Below are 23,222 nucleotides of genomic sequence, written 5' to 3' on the forward strand. Positions count from 1 at the left end.
TGTCCAATTCATATCCAGCAGGGCCTTGAACAGGGGAGGCCAGAAGAACTGAATGTCTGCCACCTCAACTGAAAGCCTGGCAGAACAGCTTGTTTTACAGGTCCTGTGGAACTGTAATAAATGAGATTCTGTGAGAAAGTTCTAGGGTAGGTGTATCAAACAAGCAACCCGGGGGGCCAATCAGGCCCCTGGAGGACTCCTATCAGGCCCTCGAGCAACTGGCTCTTGTCTACTTCCTTCTCCCTCTCTCTTGCTTCCTTCTGCATCTCAACTTGGTTTTCAAGGCTTGCTCAGTTGCGCAGGAGCTACAGAGCAAAACCTCGCTTTTCTCCATTGGAGAGCCAGTTTGGTGTAGTGGTGAAGTGTGCGGACTCTTATCTGGGAGAACCGGGTTTGATTCCCCACTCCTCCACTTGCACCTGCTAGCATGGCCTTGGGTCAGCCAGAGCTCTGGCAGGGGTTGTCCTTGAAAGGGCAGCTGCTGTGAGAGCCCTCTCCAGCCCCACCCACCTCACAGGTAACGGAGATTGTGAGCCGCTCTGAGACTCTTCGGAGTGGAGGGCGGGATATAAATCCAGTATCTTCTTCTTCTTCATCTTCTTCCATTGGTTGAGGCTCCTCCCCCTCCTGGTCCCCTGGGGAGGGGAGGGGAGGGAAAGAGCCAGAGCTTCCTTTGCCCAGTTCCCTGGATCCCATGGGAGAAATACAAAGAAAGCACCTTTAAGGCCAACATGTGCTAATGTTTTAAGCATGTTTTATGTTAACTTAAAAAAAAAAAATTAGTCGTGTTTGTTTGTGTCCTTTAAAAAGTTTATATCTCTGCTACCTAATCTTAAATAGGTACACACATGGCCCAGCCCGACACGGCCCAGCAAGGTCTCATTTATGTCAGATCAGATCCTCATAACAAATGAGTTTGACACCCCTGATTTAGGGACAAAACAAACAAAGAAATGTGGAATAACATTTGGAGATCAATACCCTTATCATAAATGTCTCACAGTACTGTCCTAATCAGTTACACCCTTCTAAGTAAAGTTAATGAGCGTAACTCTGGTTAGGACTGCACTGTGAATGTTAGGCAAAATGCATTTAAAATATTAAGTGGTATTTTTTCATCAAATAAGCTCAAGTGATGTTCAACAAATAAATCTGGTTTTTGCTTGGAGGGATATGCGCAAGGCGGCAATTGCTATTTGGTGCACTTGACCCAAACAAAGATAATTCCAGACTCTGGGCACCGTAGGAAAAAAGCGTCAGGATAAAACATTTCTGCATCCTAAAACAGAGCTCCGCTTGCAATTCCTTCAATTCCTGATAGTGTGGAGTTCTGTTATTGCCAGTGTTCAAGTACACGCCCATACATTGTTTAATAGCCCATTGTCATATTTTTTTTTAAGGCTTCAGAACAGGTGCATGTTTACTCAACTGCTCACCGGATCCCTCTGTCGTCAAGGTAACAGGCCTTGGCATCCATTCCCTCTCCCCGGTGTACCAAGACAGGCCTCTCTGCTTTGCACATGATCTGAATTGGGAAGGGTTCCTTCCTCTGGGAGGAGCACCGTTTCCTCGGATGACTTGGTGACCTGCCACGCACCGCACGGTGGGGAATGTTGGAACCAGCAGCCTGATGCGCCACCGACAATCGAGTGCCACGACTACGGTCAGTCAAGCCTGGGCAGCCGCCGCCAGAGCTCCTGACCTTGCAGGGGGCCTTCGAGGCGAGCCACGCTTGCGGGGCGGGGAGGAGAACGAGCAGCCGTTTGGAGCCGAGGCCAGGCTCAGAGAAGCAGCTGCTCTAGGCGCCCTGGAGGAAGCACAGGCGCTGCTCCAGAAGGGGGTGGCTAGTCACTCGCAGAGCAAAATCAATGGCGGGTAAGGCTTCTCTTCTCTCTCCGTCCGCACCTCCCGCCCCTTTTCAGGACGCTTATTTTGGAGCAGACATCAAGTAGGTATAAGGGAGACCGCATCCCCACCCCGCAGGCTTGCTTTAAAACAGCTTCTGGAGGGGGCGAGCGGGAGCGGAAAGGGAGCATTATCGGCATTATCCGTCTTTTGCGCTCCGAAGCGCTTTTTTCCCACGGTGCCAAATGCGTGTTTTATTAATAGCGTTGCCAAGTCCAATTCGAGAAATAGCCGGGGACTTTGGGGGTGGAGCCAGGAGGCTTTGGGGGTGGAGCCAGGAGACTTTGGGGGTGGCGCCAAGATCAAGGCTGTGACAAGCATCATTGAACTCCATAGGGAGTTCTGGCCATCACATTTAAAGGGACGGCACACCTTTTCATTTCCTTCCTTGGAGAGCCAGTTTGGTGTAGTGGTTAAGTGCGCGGATTCTTATCTGGGAGAACCGGGTTTGATTCCCCACTCCTCCACTTGCACCTGCTGGCATGGCCTTGGGTCAGCCATAGCTCTGGCAGAGGTTGTCCTTGAAAGGGCAGCTGCTGTGAGAGCCCTCTCCAGCCCCACCCACCTCACAGGGTGTCTGTTGTGGGGGAGGGAGGGAAAGGAGATTGTGAGCCGCTCTGAGACTTTTTGGAGTGGAGGGCGGGATATAAATCCAATATCTTCTTCATCTTCTTCTTCCTTCCATAGGAAATCATGAAGGATAAGGGCACCTTCTTTTGGGGCTCATAGAATTGGACCCCCATTCCAATCTTTTTGAAACTTGGGGGGTATCTTGGGGAGAGGCACCAGATGTTATACTGAAAATGTGCTGCCTCTACCCAAAGAAACAGCCCCCCCAGAGCCCCAGATACCCGCGGATCAATTCTCCATGATTTTCTATGGGAATAAATCTCTATAGGGAATAACAGAGTTCCCAGCAGACATTTCCCTCCCCTCCCCCCGCTTTCTGACGACCCTGAAGCGGGGGGAGGGCCTCCAAACTGGGGAATCCCCTGACCCCACCTGGGGATTGGCAACCCTATTTATTAAGGGTTAATTTTCAACTTAAAGGCACTTTTGTGTCCCCACTAGTTATAGAGAGATTCTCAAAAGAAGGCAGACCACCCCAGTTTTATCCTTTCATTTGACTACTCGTCGATGAAAGTCTATGAGAGCAGGAAAGATACTATTTTCAAGGTTCGGTTCTGGATACCTCTGGAATATATAGCCGCTCTGGGCTTTCACTTGTGTTTCTGTTTCCTGGTTTCACCGATCAGCCAGCCGTCACGATCGTTAATAATAACACTTTATAGTGTTTTGGGGGTTTTGTTTTTTTTTAATTCAGAGTGCTTTGCAAACATGTCACTAATAGTCCTAAAAATGGCCCTGCAAAGCAGGTTAGGATTATTTCCTCCATATTGCTAATATGTAGTAGTAAGAGAACAGTAAATTGCCATGCCTGTGGTGAGATCTGAATCAAGGGTTTGATACCATACCAAACCTCATCACTATGTTCCACCAGAAAGCAGGCGACAAAATTATACAGCCCTGTGCTTCTCCCTAAGGATAGATCACAATTTCCTTCCATTGCTTTCTGATGCAAATTTTTGTATGATCCAGGATAGATTGAGAGGAATGCTATATAAACCACTCTTTTATAGATTCGAACAAGCTCCTGGTGTATCAATAATGAGCAGCTGTCTAAAAGGCTTATATGAGGAAAACCGATGCCTTCAAACCTTTCATAATTCAAAACATGGCAGATGTTTTCATACATAATGAGGCTGTCAGAGCATTGGTCCACCTAGTCTTCTATTGTCTGTGCTGGCTGGCTTCAGCTTTTCCCAGCCTTGACACTGGGCAGCCTTTCAAGTTGAGATGCTAGGATAGAGGATATGGGCGTTTTCGCACTGACCTTACTCCGGAGCGACGTCCCTCTTCACCGCACAGCGTCTGCGCGGATTTCGCACACGTCTGCGCGGATTTCGCACAAGTCCCGCGGCTTTTGCGTCGCAAATGTAAACCGCCAAAACCAGTTTACATTTGCGACGCAAAAGCCACGGGACTTTGCGGCTCTTCTGGGTTCTGTGGAGCAACGTGTGTGAAATCCGCGCAGACGCTGCGCGGTGAAGAGGGATGTCGCTCCGGAGTAAGGTCAGTGCGAAAACGCCCTAAGTCTATCAGTGGCAACTAGCCATGGTGAATGAGGGGAACCTCTGAAACCCGGAGCCAGGAGGCAACATCAGGGGAAGGCCTCAGCCTCTATGTCCTGTTGTCGGCCCTCCAGAGGAACTGGTTGATGACTCTGTGGCTGGATGGACCACTGGTCTGATTCAGCAGGGCTATTCTTATGTCATAGAAAGCAGCTGCTTTACCACTAACCCCCCCCCCCCCCCCAAATCTTGCTCCATCTAATGAAATGCAATGATTAGTGATTCATGAGAGGGGTGCCAGCATGATTGTTTTCATATGGATGTCTGAGTGGAAGCAGAGTGAACAGTGTCATTCTGGCATTTGAAGAGGTATGAAATATCAAAAATAAGCAGCAACTAAGGTTGCCAGTCCCCAGTTGGGGGCAGGGGATCCCCCGATTTGGAGGCCCTCCCCCTGCTTCAGGGTCATCACAAAGTGTGGGGGGGAGGGAAATGTCTGCTGGGCACTCCATTATACTCTATGGAGATTGATCCCCATAGGGTATAATGGAGAATTGATCTATGGGTGTCTGGGGGGGGGGTTGTTTTTTGAGGTAGAGGCACCAAAATTTCAGAATAGCATCCAGTGCTTCTCTTCAAACCACTCCCCGAGTTTCCAAAAAGATTGGACTGGGGGTCCAATTCTATGAGCCCCAAAAGAAGGTGCCCCCATGCTCCATTATTTCCTGTGGAAGGGAGGCATTTAAAAGGAGCACACTCCCTTTACATGTGATTTTTGGAGTTCAGTTGTGCTTGTCACACCCTTGCTCCTGGCTCCACCCCCAAAGTCCCCAGATATTTCTTGAGTCGAACTTGGCAACCCTAGCATCAATGCCAGTGCAGGAATACAGAGGCTAGCCCTACAACGGCTGGTCTCCTTTCTCCAAGGCCGGGGACAGAGGGTGGTGCTTGGGGGTGAACTATCCCAGCAGCACCCATTACAATGTGGTGTGCCGCAGGGAACAATTCTTTCCCCACTGTTATTCAATATCTACATGTGCCCCCTTGCCCAGATTATCCGGAGGTATGGGCTGGGTTGTCATCAATAGGCAGATGACACCTAGCTCTATCTGCTGATGGATGGCTGCCTGGATTCGACCCCGGAGGAACTGGGTAGGGCATTGCAAGTCATGACTGGTTGGTTGCAACAGAGCCGGCTGAAATTGAGTCCACTGAAGACGGAGGTTCTGTGCCTAGGTTACAGGGGGCTGGGATCAGAGATCAAGCTCCCATCCTTTGATGGGGCTCCATTGATGCCCACATCAAGAGTGAAGAGCTTGGGGATATTCCTGGATGCCTCTCTGACTATGGAGGCCCAGGTTACCACCACTACCAGATTGGCCTTCTTCCATCTGAGGCGGGTCAGACAGTTGGTCCCAAATCTCGCCCCCCATGACCTGGCCACAGTGACCCATGCAATGGTCACTTCCAGGCTAGATTATTGTAACTCTCTCTACGTGGGGCTGCCTTTGACCCTCCTCCAGAAACTCCCAGCCGGTATAGAACGCTGATGCATGGATGTTGACATCATCGCCTGTACGGGCACGGATCCATCCTGTGCTGCGTGAACTGCACTGGCTACCTATTGAGTACCAGATACGGTTCAAGGTGTTGGTACTTACCTTTAAAGCCCTATACAGCAAGGGGCCAGCATACCTTTGGGACTGCCTCTCCCTGTATGAGCAGCGACCCATCAACTTTTGGTAATACCTGGCCCCAGAGACATCCATCTGGCCTTGACAAGGGCCAGGGCCTTTTCAGCCTGGTGGAATGAGCTCCCCCTGGAGATCTGGGCCCTGCGGGATCTGCTCTAATTCCACAGGGCCTGTAAAACAGCTCTTTCACCAGGCTTTCATCTGAGGAAGTGGACATCACTTGTTACTGGCCTCCCCCCTTCATTCCATCCCAGTGCTATAAGATTTGCTAGACCTGGAGAATAGGTCATGCCTATGTGGCAGAACCTGCCATTTTAGTCTCTTTTGTCACTCTGTAGTTTTGGATTTTATATATTTTAAATTGGTCTTGTATTGTTTTTTTTACTGTTGATTGTTTTTATGATATAACCCGCCCTGAGCCTGCTCTAAAGGAAGGAAGAGCTAAAAATTGAATAAATAAATAAATCTAACCCTCGTGTCCTTCTGTCTAAGTCTGATCTATATAAATCAATTTCGAACACTGAAGTAAATAGCATGTTTTTGTTAAGACCAGTGGCCTCTATATTGTTACTACTAGATGGGCAAGAAAGCAAAGAATTATGAAGTGGAACGGTGGTGTCCCATTTCAAGCCTTCTTTATATGGAGAAGAAAAATCCCGTAGCACTTGTGGATGTGGCAGAGGTCAGTTCTACAGAACAAAGTATTCAGATCAGGTTTGTATCATTTTTTGAAGACCTTTGGAATCATATGAAATTATGAGCATAATAAAGTTCTCTCAAGGCAGGAGGGGAAGAGAGACAAAGGGTGCATTCATTTTTTTAAAAAAAGTAATGGTAGTCCCCTGTGCAAGCACCAGTCGTTTCTGACTCTGGGGTGATGTTGCATCACGTTTTCACAGCAGACTTTTTACGGGGTGGTTTGCTGTTGCCTTCCCCAGTCATCTACACTTTCCCCCCAGCAAGCTGGGTATTCATTTTACCAACCTCGGAAGGATGGAAGGCTGAGTCAACCTTGAGCAAGCTACCTGAACCCAGCTTCCACCAGGATTGAACTCAGGTCCTGAGCAGAGAGCTCAGACTGCAGTACTGCAGCTTTACCACTCTGTGCTACAGGGCTTCTATAGTACACTAATGCATTTTGCAACTGGATTTTTACTGTGTAAGAATATAAAAAAAGCCAGTTGCCAAACACATTATTTAGTGTAGTGTGAACGCACCCAAAGACTTGTTAAGCATCAAAGTCCACATGGGAAGCAGTACAAGGTGTTAGGCTTCCCAACCCTCCCGCCCTGGCGGGGGACCCCAGGATTTCCAGCCTCTTCCCCCGCTCCCCAAAAAAACGGAAGCGGGGGGAGGGGGGAAACGGTGCCAAGGAGCACGGCGAGCCGCCCCATCTCGGAGCAGGCGATGCCGCTGCGCGGCTGCTGCCTCTTCTCCGCTCACCATAGCTGCTCCTCCGAGATGGGCTCAGGCTGAGCCCATCTCGGAGGAGCAGCTACGGTGAGCGGAGAAGAGGCGGCAGCAGCGCAGCGGCTGCCCGCTCCGAGATGGGGTGGCTCGCCATGCTCCTTGGCGCCGTTTCCCTCCCCCTCCCTCTAGCTCCACCCCCAAAGTCCCCAGATATTTCTGACATTGGACTTGGCAACCCTACAAGGTGTGGATTCAGTGCATGGTATCATTTGACCCACACAGTAGATTGCAAGCTTCAGCTGGGACATCCATTGCCCCCTTTCTATGATTTTCTTAATTTAGAATTGTTGGCCACAGAGGACATACCAATATTGCCTATCACATGCTGGCTCACTTCGGAATAGTGACTGATTATGATTACTATCATTTACTATTGTTGTTCAGTTAGGGTCCAGGATTTTGAAATGGTCACCATCTGAGTTTTGTTTTTGGTTTTATGTTTGAGTTAGTTGTTTTAGAAATTATGTCATTTGTTATATTTTTGATATGACCTGCCTTGAGCCCATCTGGGAAGGGCGAGATACAAATGTGAAATATAATAATAAATTGGTAGGGCAGCTTTCAGAAAGAGTGGAATTTATCATGAAGTTTGGGAAAAAAATGCGATTTGATTTGTACTTTCTTTCTGAGCATCATATACATCATCTTTTGGAGGTGTTTTTCTGTTATAATTGTTTTTTCTTTATGAATGGCAAATATATAGAACTTTCTCCTGTGTGCTCAAAGAACTTCGCATACATTATCTCTGTGAACAACCTTGTAAGGTAATCTCCGCCCCAATGAACTCATAGCTGAAGGGAGATTCTGGGTCAGCTAAATAAAGATATAAGTCTTAAGATTTTTAACAGGGGCCTGCTAGCTTCCTTTCCATGACATCAGGGAACTATTATTTGAACTTAGTATCTTAGATCTTTCTTTTAAAACAATGGGCTAATATCTCAGTTAAGTGTGGTAGCACTTTCTAACGAAATAAAGTGCTACCACACTTAACTATTAGCCCATTGTTTTAAAAGAAAGATCTAAGATATTAAGTTCAAATAATAGTTCCCTGATGTCATGGAAAGGAAGCTAGCAGGCCCCTGTTAAAAATCTTAAGACTTATTTTCTATGATTTCTCCCAGAGGGAGGCTCCACAATTAGCTAATCAGGGTGATAGAATCTGACCCAATGTACCAGTGACTCTTTAGGCTTTTTTAAAATACAAAGACATCACAGGCTGCTGTGTTGAACTGGACACTCCAGGGTTTTTACTTAGAGAACCAATAATATTTTAATTTTGTTAAGAACCATTCTGTGCTGGAAATAACATCTCTGTTTCTTCCCATGCGCTTCACTGCTCTAACATTTAGGGCTAGCATTGGGGTCATACCTTAGCTTCTTATCCCTTTTCAGGAACAACAATTGTAATTAGCACCCTAGGTCTAGATTTTAACTGCAGTAACAATCCTGCAATGTCAGCATAACATCATGGACCGAGATGCTGCCAACTCTGGAAATGCCCTTCCTAGGCAATTACGTGCTGTTGTACCTTAGGAATGAGTCCTAAAAAATTAACTGTTTTTCATCTAAAGCAGAATTATTGTGATACAGGCAACTTCACCTCATTTCTGCTTGTTTCAGGATTGCAGACACACTACTTTTGAGGCTGTGATATCAATGCCAACAACTAGTATATGTTCCACTGCAGAGCTGGGAGTGACATGCTTGGAACTCTGTGGCATATAGCCATGTGTGCAGTGGACTCATCCCCTTCTACTCGGTCATGATGTTCTTTGTGCCCCTCTAATTGCTCACAGGCTAAAGATCCAGATACCAAGTCCTGTGGCCTTTGGCATGTAGACCAAATGCAATGATACCCCCATGTCTCTTTTAAAACTGTATGTCTTGAGCATGTAGACCAAATGCAATTATGCCTACCATGCCACTTTCAACTCTTTTAAAATTTCTGATGTTTGCATGCTTCACTTAAGAAGTTTTGATTGTGTAATTAGGATTTTACTATTAACCCATAACAGTATACAGGTACAGGCTATATTGGATCCCTGATGCTAATACCTCCTGAGAGAAATGTACCTCCAGATTTCCAGGACAAGGAAACTTTGGCCTGTGCTTGAACAGGTGTGAACTTAAGCAATATCTTTGGTAGCAAATAGTGAGGGAGACAATACTTGATTTTTAACCTTTATTAAACATACAAAAATAAAAGAAATAGCAGGAAAACACAGGTAGATTGAAAGAGTGATGTGAAATACTTAATTTGGCAGACTATGAACAACTGGTGGTCTATAAAATCACACAAGCACTTAGGGAACGAGCAGCAGGCAAATAAAATTAACGGATCCCTAGTGGAAGCCACCCCAGTTATGCTAGATGTGTCCTCCCTTGAGCTAGTCCAAAGTTAGAACATACGCTGTGTTGCTGGTGTCCTCAGAGAGAGTAGATGGAAGGGTATGGACTGAGGCTTCTCAGTGCTCAGAGTAGAAAAGAGGAAGAGAACTTCAGAAGGCAAGGAAGCTAAAATTTTAAAGAAGCAGAGAGAAGTTTCGTACATTGCCGAATCCAGTCATCTCAATACAGCTGGAGAAGTAAGGGGGAGTCTAGTAATTTCAGCTGTAGTGGGGCCATTCTAGGGAGCAGGCTGAATCAAATTACTCAGTTGCTAGATGCCATCTTTTCACTTGGGCATATACTATTAGGCAGGGGTAGAATTCTAGCAGGAGCTCCTGTGCATATTAGGCCACACACCCCTGATATAGCCAATCCTCCAAGAGCTTACAAGGCTTTTTTGTAAGTTCTTGGAGAATTGGCTATATCAGGGGTACGTGGCCTAATACACAAAGGAGCTCCTGCTAGAATTCCACCCCTGCTATTAGGGCAAAATACTATTATTTGAATTTTTGGATCCTCTTTGCAAGGGAATGGGGAAGAGTCAGGATTCTGGCTCTTATTTACATGCCATTAAAGGTTGATTGATTGATTGATTGATTCTGGCTCTTATTGACAAGTTGTCTTAGGGGAAAGTAATGGGTAAAGAGAGGAGGAAAAGGTAATGGGAAAGGCGAGATGGATCTGGGTGGGATGACTGAGTTACTGGAATGGTCAGGCTAACAAAAGTACGGAGAAAGCTGATGGCCCTAGCTTCCTTATAACTAAGTTTCTTTTAACTAAGTAAGAGAAGTCTGCATTGTAAAACAGATTCCTAAATGGTCCTAGAAGGCTGATTATTGTTCTGCAGACCTCAATAATTAATCATGAGCCCCCAGGAAGCCAGAGAACAGAGCCATGGTTAAAGTGTGTATGAGCTCCCAGCAGAACCTGGCAATTTCCTTGTATGCTGATTGCTTGTAGCCCAGTCTTAATTTTTTCAGCGTTAGTATCAAGCATGGAGTCTTTCCTGCATTATCAAACTTCACAGGGTCTGAAAAGTCATGGGGTAGGGCCTCAAGTGTTTCTCCCAAACAGCAACAGGGCTTGGATCTTTGTTTTGGTAACACTCCTTCTCCCATTGCAGCCCACTGGACTTCCTGAAATGCCCCCCTTTCGCTAGTGGAAAATTTAGATCAGGTTCAACTCAAATATTCTTTCTGGTGAATCAGTTCTGGCAAATACTTACAAACAAATTCAAAGTATTGAACATATGAACATGAACATATAAAGCTGCCTTATACTGAATCAGACCCTCGGTCCATCAAAGTCAGTATTGTCTTCTCAGACTGGCAGCGGCTCTCCAGGGTCTCCAGCTGAGGTTTTTCACACCTATTTGCTTGGACCCTTTTTTGGAGATGCCAGGGATTGAACCTGGGACCTTCTGCTTCCCAAGCAGATGCTCTACCACTGAGCCACCGTCCTTCCCTTGGCTTTTAGATTGATAACATCATGGCTTGAAAAACCTGTTTTCCACTTCTGCATTATAAAACTTGTAACATCCAGCCTGATGAAGAGTCCTGATGAGCTCAAAAGCATGCACATTCTTCTATGTCAATTTAGTTGGTTCTAATAAAAGGTATTACATGGATTTCCCCCCTTGTTTTTTGATCTCAGAGTAATAATCCTTGTTGTGAATGTTAAGTTGTCATTTGTATTTCACACACAGGACATGTTTGCACGGGGCTTGCAAATGGAATCGTACCGAAGATGTGGTTTACCTTCTGGCTTCTGGAGCTGATTAGGAGATTCCCACTAATGAAGGAGACCTGGCAGTATATTTAACTTCAGAGACAGAGATCAAGATGATGTGTGGAGGTATCCTTGGCATTTTGAATCAGTCTTTCTACAAGCATTTCTAATGTAACTAACCCTTCCTGGTAACTAATCCTCTCCCCACCTATATGTAATGGATGAGGATGTTTTGTTGCACTGTATCTAAAGAAGTGTGCATACATACAAAAGGTTATACCTTGAATAAAACTTCACTGGTCATAAAGGTACCACTGGACTCAAACTTTGTCCCCCCTCCCCTTTAGACAGAGTTCTGTTCATTAAGCTTTATTCACATGGGTAGTCCCAGGAATTTCATTGAGCTTCATAAAGGTAGAAAAAGCAACAGGGGTGGGGTCTTTTCTTATTAATTTAACAAACAGCCTAATGACATATTTTTAAAATGAGTTACTTGGATTAATTTTTTGTATGAGCTTTTAAATTAGCCCACTTTTTATGCTTGTGACGTTGAGTTGAATCCCATGGAACATTTCCCCTTGTGCAAGTGAAAGCACAAGAAAGTCATTGCAAGCATCCTTTACACCTCCCCCTTTCAACAAGGGATCAGCCATTACAATGGTTGCTTCTCCCCACCACCAAAAAACCTCTTTCTCCCCTCAGGGAACCCTTTCTAGTTTTATTTGATTTTAATTGGTGGTTTCATATTGGTAGAGGAGTCCTTTCCTGACGCAGAAGGTCCTGGGATACATTACAGCAGGAGTCCCCAACCTTTTTGACCCTGCAGACACCTTTGGAATTCTGACATAGGGTGGTGGCCACAACCACAAAATATTAGGGAGTGAGATTATTAATAACTTTACTAATAACTCTTTGGAGTCTCAGGCAGAAGCTCTGTTTAACATGATGCCTTTAAAAATGTTTAAGATCCTTATGCTGTGGTGACAGCTGCAGCCACCAAAGCTACTTAAAAAAAAAAAAAGCTATAGCCAATCAGAAGCCCTGTTGAGCAAAAGCCTCATCTGGGCTCACCCGCTTTCTAAGAACACTTGAAAGGTTGCAGGAAAGATGTCAGCAGGCACCTTGTTGGGGGCCTCTTTATTACAGAGAACATTCTCAGTTCAGATACTACCATGTGCTCCCTTTCACAAGTATCATTAGACATTTATGGACTCTCTAACTCGAGTTCAGGACACTTGTACCCAGAACTGCAATTAATTTGGAGGAATTAAGCTCTTCCCACTTCCACTGGCTAGCTTGGAAAACTGACACGCCAGTTATGGAGAGCAGAACATGTGATTTATGAATAGTGCGCAAGCAAGCTTAAAGTGCCTCTAATAGGCTGCCAGTAACCGGTATTGTGGAAAGTACAGGTGTACAGGAATAAAAAAAGGTACTGAAGCATAAGAATGGTGAAACTGTGTTCAGAAGGATGTGTTTGTGAAGAATTAAATGAGAGGAGAGAAAGTAAAAGAGAATCAAGCTTCTGCCTGAGGGGGAATTCGGTGACCATGAGGAGAACTGGGGAGAGGGATTTAAAGAAGCGGAGAGTTTTAAAGAGAAAAGTAATGAACAAAGGATGAGTTTATCTACCCTCAGTCTGCTTAGCTGAGTAGAGTACATTAGAACATAAGAACATAAGAGAAGCCATGTTAGATCAGGCCAATGGCCCATCCAGTCCAACATTCTGTGTCACACAGCGGCCAAATATATATATATATATATATATATACACACACACACACACACACACTGTGGCTAATAGCCACTGATGGACCTCTGCTCCATATTTTTATCTAACCCCTTCTTGAAGGTGGCTATGCTTGTGGACGCCACCACCTCCTGTGGCAGTGAATTCCACATGTTAATCACCCTTTGGGTGAAAAAGTACTTCCTTTTATCCGTTTTAACCTGTCTGCTCAGCAATTTCATCGAATGCCCACGAGTTCTTGTATTGTGAGAAAGGGAGAAAAGTACTTCTTTCTCTACTTTCTCCATCCCATGCATTATCTTGTAAACTTCTATCATGTCACCCCTCAGTCGACGTTTCTCCAAGCTAAAGAGCCCTAAGCGTTTCAACCTTTCTTCATAGGGAAGGTGTTCCAGCCCTTTAATCATTTTAGTTGCCCTTTTCTGAACTTTCTCCAATGCTATAATATCCTTTTTGAGCTGCGGCGACCAGAACTGCACACAGTACTCCAAATGAGACCGCACCATCGATTTATACAGAGGCATTATGATACTGGCTGATTTGTTTTCAATTCCCTTCCTAATAATTCCCAGCATGGCGTTGGCCTTTTTTATTGCAAACGCACACTGTCTTGACATTTTCAGTGAATTATCTACCATGACCCCAAGATCTCTCTCTTGGTCTGTCTCTGCCAGTGCACACCCCATCAACTTGTATTTGTAGCTGGGATTCTTGGCCCCAATGTGCATTACTTTGCACTTGGCCACATTGAACCGCATCTGCCACGTTGACGCCCACTCACCCAGCCTCAACAGATCCCTTTGGAGTTCCTCACAATCCTCTCTGGTTCTCACCACCCTGAACAATTTAGTGTCATCCGCAAATTTGGCCACTTCACTGCTCACTCCCAACTCTAAATCATTTATGAACAAGTTAAAGAGGATGGGACCCAGTACCGAGCCCTGCGGCACCCCACTGCTTACCGTCCTCCACTGCGAAGACTGCCCATTTATACTCACTCTCTGCTTCCTATTACTCAGCCAGTTTTTGATCCACAAGAGGACCTGTCCTTTTACTCCATGACTCTCAAGCTTTCTAAGGAGCCTTTGATGAGGAACTTTATCAAAAGCTTTCTGGAAGTCAAGGTAAACAACATCTATCGGGTCTCCTTTGTCCACATGTTTGTTCACCCCCTCAAAGAAATGTAACAGGTTAGTGAGGCAAGATCTTCCCTTGCAGAACCCATGCTGAGTCTTCCTCAATAACCCGTGTTCATCAATGTGCCTACTCATTCTGTCCTTGATAATGGTTTCTACCAACTTTCCCGGTATTGAAGTCAGACTGACTGGCCTGTAATTTCCCGGATCTCCTCTGGAACCCTTTTTAAAGATGGGGGTGACATTTGCTACCTTCCAGTCCTCAGGAACGGAGGCAGATTTCATTGTCCATTTATGCAATCCAGAGATTCAGTGTAGGGAACCTTTAGAGCAGGAGTATCAAACTCATGAGGGCCGAATCTGACACAATGAGACCTTGTTGGGCTGGGCCATGTTGGGCTGGGCCATGTGTGTACTTCTTTAAGATTAGGTAGCAGAGATATAAACTTTACAAAGGACACAGACAAACACAATTAAAGATTTTTTAAAAGAAATCCTTAAAACATGCTTAAAACACAAGTACTCATTGGTCTTAAAGGTGCTTTCCTTGTATCTCTCCCATGGGACGCAGAGATTTGGGCAGAGGAAGCTCTGGCTCTTTCCTTCCTTCCCCAGGGGACCAGGAGGAGGAGGAGCCTCAGCCAACAGAAAGAAGAGAGGCTTGGCTCAGTAGCTCTGCTGTGCGATTGAGAGAGCCTGGCAAAGCAAGTCCTCCCTCTCCCCCCTTCCTTCCCAACAGAGGAGCCTCAGGCAATGAAAAAAATATAGGTTTTATTCTGTAGCTGCTGTGCAAAGCAAGCTGTGATGCCGAAGGAAGCAAGAGAGAGAAAGAAGGAAGGAAGCAGATGACAACCAGTTGATCAGGGGTCTGATAGGAGCCCTCTGGGAGCCTGATTTGGCCCCTGGGACACGTGTTTGACACCCATGAAAGTTTCCAGTTACCCCAAGGATATCATGAGAAGGTAAGACAGCAGTTTTGGCTGCTAAAACAGCACTAGTTGCTTGGAGCACTAGGAGCTGGCACAAAGAAATAATTGTAAAATCCAGGAATACAGGGAGAGTCCAGGATAAGAATCTGTACATTTCCTGGCTCTGATTGAGAGGCTGAACTTACCAGAAAGGTAGTGAAAGGTGATTGCATTCAGCCAGGGTGGAAGCTTCACCCTTGCCTGAGGCAGGTTGGGTGGAGGCACTCAAGTAAGGTCCTTAAAAGCAATTAAGCCCACCTGGCTGCTTGATGGCAATTACAGCTTGCACTAAGAAAGACTTGACCTTGCTAATGAATTTACATTTATACATCTAGGTGAGCGTCTGGCTTGGTAATGGGTAGGCATGCACAAGTCCCATCAGTGAATCAGTCTGTGTTTTGACTTGTTAGAGTAGCCTGAGGAGAGCATGATCTCATCTTCTCCAAAGGATTACATTGCTAGCTCCTAAAATGGCTGCCAAGGTGAACTGAACCAAGACGGAGTCAAGGCAGACAGCACATACCTATGAAGAGGGCCCTGGTAACACACAGATGCCAAGCAGGCCTGTTTGGCCCTCTTATTGCCTTGCATAAACTGAGAGCGAGCCATATAATTCATTCAGTCCTTTGCAGCTTCACTTGCAGAAGAAAATCAGAAATGGCGCCCAGCTGCTTTCATTGTTGCACACTTTTAATCAAGGAATTTTGCATAAAGGCGTAGTGAATGCTAGGGCTTCTAAGAACGTATTAGGAAAGCCACCACCATATTTAAATGCTGGATCTTCTGCAAGGATGGCTGTGGATTCAGAAAACGCTGCAGTCCTGTAGGTCAGGGGTGGCCAACGGTAGCTCTCCAGATGTTTTCTGCCTACAACTCCCATCAGCCCCAGCCAGCATGGCCAATGACTGGGGCTGATGGGAGTTGTAGAGACAAAAAACATCTGGAGAGCTACCGTTGGCCACCCCTGCTGTAGGTGAACACAGCAGGACCTAACCTTGAAGAAATAGGCAGCAAAAACTGAAGTATATTAAAGACGGATAAGAACATAAGAGAAGCCATGCTGGATCAGGCCAATGACCCATCCAGTCCAACACTCTGTGTCACAAAGTGGCCAAAAAAACCAAGTGCCATCAGGAGGTCCACCAGTGGGGATGATGCTTTCTCATGCAAGACATTCCATTAATTCATTAGAACAAATTCTGTAATTATATTATTCCTTCTGTGAGGGTGGGGAAATGAATTGTGCTGGCTTCCAAGAATTTGTTCAAATCATCAGGCAGAATACTGGGAAGAACTGCTAAGGCCTAGTCTGAAGTTCCTTTCAAGTCACTCTATTTGTAGTACTCCTACCCTATCCTCCAACATGGTCCTAAAAGGATTCCAAAACCTTCTCTGAGTTCTCCATATGTATAAAAAGCTCACCAGCCAGAGCCTTCCAGGAGCCAAACCCTTGCTCATCCAGCTGCCCTGGTTGGCTCCTCAAGTGTATTAGGTGAATTATAATTACATTTAGTTTTCCACCTGCTGTTTTCCTTTAACTGAAAAATTCGCTTCTTGTTTATTTGTATCTTCTGAAGAGAAGTTTCTTGTTTTCAGAGACCTCAGGCGATTCTATTTGTTGCAGTTTAAATGGAGGAAAATATTAACAAGGTTATGGGGGTTTTTTTTTGTTCCTTAACTTCCCCCTGAAGCGGAAGAAGATGACAATCATGAAGAGAATTACTTAAATTTGCCGGTGGTTGCAAAGCATATGACAAATCTACCATTTTCTGGCCAAGACAGAGAAAAGGCCTCCAACACCTCAGCACTGTGGGACACAAGCATAGCGACCTCTTATTTATTTGAGGGTGACGCCAGCTCTTGTTTATCAGCGACTCGAGACGACAAGGATCGCAAACCCTCTTCGTTGCGTAATGAAACTGAACTAGCTGAGCAAGACCACAGTGAAGAATGTGATTTTCCTACTGGCATGGAAACATCCAAATGCGCAAAGCATGGCATCCACAACTGCCCTGTTTACACTTCGGTGTTTTGCAACAGAACTCTCTTGACTTCAGCTGCATCTACGCAACACATCCCTCAGCAAGCAGAAAGCTCCTGTATGGGCACTGCACTGCCATGGCAGCCTCTACTTCTCACAGGAATGTTCCCATCTAACATGCAAGGTAGTCAGAGGTGCCATTTACCATTTAAATGCCTTTTACCTTGTTGTTTGCAGATGAAGGTGTGTTTGCTCTGCTTTCCAAATGTTTCATTTTGTTCTTTTTCTTAAAAGAGGTTAGAGGCTTACCAATATAGAGCTTCTTAATGCTGCACGACAAGGAGTCTGCTTCTGTAGCTTTTCTGCCTTTCTTGGCCTAACGAATTTGAAAAACAGGATCCATCCAACACTACACAGTCAGTGTGAGAGAAGGGAGATCTGGTGTTTGTGTAATGAAGTTATCCGGCCTCTGACACAGGCTGTTGAGAATGCGGAGCTGCTTCTCAGCGTATACAAATATTTTTGAGTGGATATCCAAAATGTGAGAATATGTGGTGTAAAAAATGGCAACATTATAAAAGGAATAGGACACTTTCACTGGCTGGCCCTTCTCTGAATTATGACAGCTCCCTCACAGACCTCCTGCCTGCTCAGGGGATTCTCCTAGTATGTCAACTCTGTAAACTAACCAAAGGGGTAGGGGGGGGAAAAGCCTGAGAACTAAATGTGAACCAGGAGGGACAAAATCTTGAGAACAGCTGAGTGTTAGACAAGAAAGGGTGACCATGGTGGAGAGAAATGAGCCTGCTAAAGTCCTTGAGAGTTTAGAGAATCATGTTTCAAGGGCACAAGCAGGAGTTCCAAAGTGTCCCTCTTATGATTTCCCACAGCCCCTTATAATCTAATTTCACTTTATGGTAAACTGGCTGGTTCATTATGACCAATGCCCCCTCTAAGCTGTGGAGTCTTGTTGAGCAAAAATTCTGTTTTGTGAGCTACTGGCGTTTAAGTTTTGAGCGAGCTATTTGGCTACTGCATAAATTGGTTTGCTCTGGGGCCGTCCTTCCTGAGCGAAGACAAAAATGTGTGAACCAGAGGCTAAGAAGCAGCAAAACAAAGCCATCCACTGACAGTCTTATCTACTTTAAGCTTTCCCAGGTATAAAGAAAAATGATTTTGTAAATTAAGCAAAAAGAAAGAAGAACCCTCACACCTTCGTAGGCCACACAGAGATGGTGGAGAGTAGCACAGTTAAAGGGTAGAGGGAAGAGAGGGGTGATTACCTTGCTCATGCACTTGAGAGTCTAAAGAATCCCAGAAAGAGAGATTTGGAGGTGGCATTTCCTCTCCTTTTAAGTGCCTCCATCTTGTATGACTTCATCTTCTCATTTATTGTTGAGAAATAAAGTACTGAGGACGGATACACATATTCCAACAACTGTGCCAGAGCAACATTAAAACATTACTTGGCTTGGGAGAGCAGTTAATATATAATTGCATAGCTGAGCCATACCCTGCTTTCCTTATTTTCTCCCATTGAAGCACTTTGCAGGGCTAGAGCTCACATCTGCTGTAACCAAAATGCACCATGGATCTTTTAAAAGCACATTTCTATGAATTGTTCCCTCAAATAATGTCTTGATTTCAGTTTGGTTTTTATTACATAAGGCCAAAGGCCATTAAAAACAAGACAAAAACCATTTTAAAAGAATGATCATTCAGAAATTCATCTGGCTGGCTAGCCAGAATAGTGTCTAAGAATTTTTGCCTGGGAGCCGAATAAAGCAGGCGGGCCAACAAGCCTTAGCCTTTTTGAGCCTGCAGGTACTCTTGGAATTCTGGTTGCTATCCTTAAAAGAAGCTTTTTTGAAACTTAAACTCAGAATTCTAGATATTGAAATGCAAACGTTATATAGCCTGGCCAACAAGTCCTGCTCCCCGCTGAATTTCGAACTTCCTCTTTCAGTAGGGAAATTAGCGTCGTATTTCTCCTCTCTGCAAGCTCCACAGCAACGGTGTGCATTCTCGTTAACGAGATGTAATGCATTGCCATCTGCTATCCTATTTGGTAGATTTAACAGGATTGAGTACTCTAATAGACACTGTCTTTGTAATTCCAAGTGTATTGAAACTATTTCCCATGTACTACTCAACTGTCCTCTTTATGATGATATTCGTTGTATATACTTGAAAGATATCTTAGCAGATATGTTGGGCTGTGCTGATTCAGGCAAAGTCCACAAACTTTTAAATGACACTTGCGCTGAGGTAACTTTAATGGTGGCTAGATTTCACCAACAGGCCATGGAAATACGACAGAATGGTTCTGGAATGACCACATTTTAATTATTTAATTTGGCTAAACTCGACTCATATATATATTACTTATTTTATGTATTTCAGCTCCCTATGTACTTTATAATCTAGGATTTTATATTATTTATATTGCTATTTTACTGCTAAATCTGTTTTATGCCAATAAAGGCTTGCTATTGGCTATTGACAAGAATTCTGGTTCAGACATAAATCTGGTTCTAGGACTCTACTTTTATCATTTGGTTAGATTTTGTAACTAGCTTGACTCTACTTTTATCATTTGGTTAGATTTTGTAACTAGCTTAGTAGTACCTTTGTTTTTTCTCTTTTAATTTTTAAAGCTATTTTACCAAAATTTAATTTCATTTATGTTGTTATTTAGCCAGGCTGACATTATAGACATTTGCCTTGGAATCTGGTCACAACACAGCAATTTACAAAATGTCCCACTGAAATGAGCAGGGTTTAAGCCATTGGACCGTGTATACTAACCCTATTGATTTTAATGGAATATTGTCACTGTATATTTTTCTTGATTGTGAGAGCCTAATAAGAACTCAAGAGTCCTGAAATTTTAAGAACAGTTAGTAGTAAATTTCTCTTGAAATTAATGGTGCATCATTCCAAAGAACTGTTTAGGACTGCACTGAAAGTGCTTTTTCAACTTTTGGGGGAAGAAAAAAAAAATATTTTTTTCCATCCAAATATATAGAATTGGTGCTTAAAGTAAGAGTTCAGAATCCAAAAGAAAATGACTTTATTGAAATTGAACTGAGCAGACAAGAGCTGACTTACCCAGAACTACTCAGAGTGAGCTGTTGTGAACTGGGGGTTCATCCCGAACAAGTACAGAAGATCAGAAAACTACCCAATACGCTGGTAAGAAAGGTAAGGATTAATGTTTCCCTTTAAGTATTTGTTTGTATGTTGACAGCTTTCCTTGACAGAAATGTATCTGTAGCCATCGGAGAACATGGCTTCTCTTGGCAGAAATACACCCCTAGCCATCGGAGAACATAGTCTGTTAGTTAATGCAATGTACGGGGCAACAAACAACAGTTTTTGTTAGATATTTTGCAACACCCATGAAGTGCACTAAATTCAGCTGCAGTTTGTTCTCCAGAAAATGGCACGTTTGGTGTTTTTCTTTTGATTATCAGCTACCAGTGGTCCTTCGCCTTTTTGAGCCTGCAGGTACTCTTGGAATTCTGACATACCATGGTAGGTGCACCCACAAAACAGCTTCATAAAATGGCTGCCACGTGAGTTAAGCCAGCCACAACAGTGAAGATCCTTGTGCTGTGGTGGAAGCTGTGGTCCAAACAACGTTTTTAAAACCTACCCAACCAATCAAATCTCCAGTGGTCAATCAGAAAGTTTGCTGGGCATAGTCTCCACCTGGCATTGCCTACTTTCTAGAAACATTTGGCAGGCACCAGGAAAGGTGTTGGTAAGCACTATGTTGGTGACCTGTTAGCTACCATTTGGTTGGTCCAATTGAGAAATCTTTATAAACAGCAAGCTGCTTTTAATAAGAATGCCCCTTCAAATAGATATTCAGCTTCTGGGGCTGGGGAATGTGAGGCCTCCTAAGTAGGGTAGCCAATGCCCCTTCAAATAGATATTCAGCTTTTGGGGCTGGGGAATGTGAGGCCTCCTAAGTAGGGTAGCCAACTTTTAAACTTATTGTCTCTTCAGTATTAGTCTGATTTGTAAGCAGTTATTAGGAAACTTTTGATTGTGTGCCATGAAAAGCTTCAGTTGTCAGTTTCCATTAATTAAACCTCCACTGAAGGGACATCTTGCTCCATTCAGATGGCAACATTACACCAAACATACCCAGTCTTAACACAAACTGTCACAGGTTATGGGAAGGAAAATATGGAAGTGTATTGTTTGGTGTCAGATGCGATATTATCCATTGGTCTGGTGGATTTCTGGGAAAGTATTGACCTTCGGGCCATGTGAGTTCAGTATTCCTCAGTCTGAGCATCCTTTGCTCCTTTCTCATACAGGGAAAGGAGCTCCATCGCAAGCGAAACCTTGGAACATCTGCTCATTTCTTTCCAACAGTTTAAAGTAGCAGCCAGTCTCTCCCTCTCTGGTAGCTAATTTGCCTTCCTATCCTCTTCCAATTCCTAGGGCAAATTAGGCACTTCAAGAGAGGCAAGTGGTGATAAACAGGTATCTGAAGAGGTGGCACATACACTTTCTAAGTAAATAAACCTAGAAACAGAAGGAAGACAATCAGTAGCTCCTCCTGCTCCATGTGTATCACTACAGCCCCCTTCAGCTTGCTAAGCAATGGGGCCTTCAGAATTAGGGTCCTCTTACTTTAATAGAGGATGTATGTGGAAATGGGCAGCTGGAGTTTTTGATGACATGGAGGTAAATATTGCCTGGTAAGTAAAAACTAATTAAACTATAAAGAAATGCAGCATTTTCTCCAAACCCGTTGGCGACCCTAATGATTGCAGATTTACCACTCTGATCTAGTCAGGGTAGAATTAGATTTTTTCCAGCACAGTGTCACCTGGAAAAGCTTGGCATATAGAATATATTTCATAATCAGACCACTTAACTTTAAGGTACTAAGTACTTCACTGCATTCTTGCGGGCTGACAGAATTGACAGTCTCATGCAATATACTATTTGCTTTCAGAATTCAAACTGATACTTTACACCTGCACAATGAAATGAAATGATAAATACCATTTTCCTCCTTATTCTAGGATAAAGATGTTGCCAGGCTTCAGGATTTTCAAGAACTGGAGTTAGTTTTGGGGAAAAGTATCAACTCTCCATTCAGAAGTGTTGCGGCAACATTGACAGAAGGACCTTGCTACAGCTCTAAAGCAGCAAACTTGACTTACTGAAGCTTCAAGGATTTATGGTCACAGAGCTAAGTATTTACACACAGAGATTTTTAGAAGAAATCAGTTAATGTCTATAAAAACTAGCAATTCTTAAAAGTTATAGATATTTCAAATAGAAAACATTCCTTTTTATCTTTACTTTCAACTAAGATGCATGTGTTTTGTAAGTCATTTAATCTCTAGGTTAACTAATGATTGGTTAAGCAGTAGAACCTGTTTAATATACTGAATTTGGGTTAAACTAGCCATAGAAGTTATTTTGTTGTAGGAGTTGATCCCTTTTTAAATAATTGCAGCACTAAGGATCTTCTCAGTGTTAATCGTAACTAGAAAATGTTAGAAATTTCTCACAGAAATTTCTTGAGTAGTTTCTTCCCTCTAAGATTTCAGCTGAAGAATTTATATTCAAAATACTGAATAAACTTCTATTTTAGATTTTCTAGCCATCCCCCAAACCAAACTAAACTGAATACTAGTTTAAAAAATATTCTATTAACTTTTCATAATAAATGCTGATAATTGCACACTAGTTAAAACTTGATTTGAAATGCAGTAATATAGCAATGCTTGTAACTGAGCCAATCTATGCATTTAGAAAACTATTGTTTGTATTTTTGTAAAAATTTAAGTCACGTTATACAAACTGAACCAACAGAAGGTGCTGTATCTATGTAATGTGCTAAACATGTAATTATTTTTCCAAGGGCAGATCTTTTTTTCTGCATTACCAGGCCGTAACTTAGTGGTTTTTATTTTTAAATAAAGTTTCATTTTAATCTTGATTCAAACATGAGGAACAAAGTACTCTAGAAAGTGAGTAGTTTCACTGTAAATCAATTATAACAAAGGGCAGCCTCTATTTTATAGCTGTCATGGAT

The 23,222-nt window shown here is 43.8% G+C and overlaps 1 pseudogene; it reads left to right on the top strand.

The window, feature by feature from the left end:
• Nucleotides 1–1,630: 1,630 nt before the first annotated feature.
• LOC132581064 (ankyrin repeat domain-containing protein 40-like) lies at nucleotides 1,631–22,355 on the top strand (annotated as a pseudogene).
• Nucleotides 22,356–23,222: the final 867 nt, after the last annotated feature.

The sequence above is a fragment of the Heteronotia binoei genome, chromosome 13, assembly GCF_032191835.1.
Source record: "Heteronotia binoei isolate CCM8104 ecotype False Entrance Well chromosome 13, APGP_CSIRO_Hbin_v1, whole genome shotgun sequence".
Taxonomy (NCBI): domain Eukaryota; kingdom Metazoa; phylum Chordata; class Lepidosauria; order Squamata; family Gekkonidae; genus Heteronotia; species Heteronotia binoei.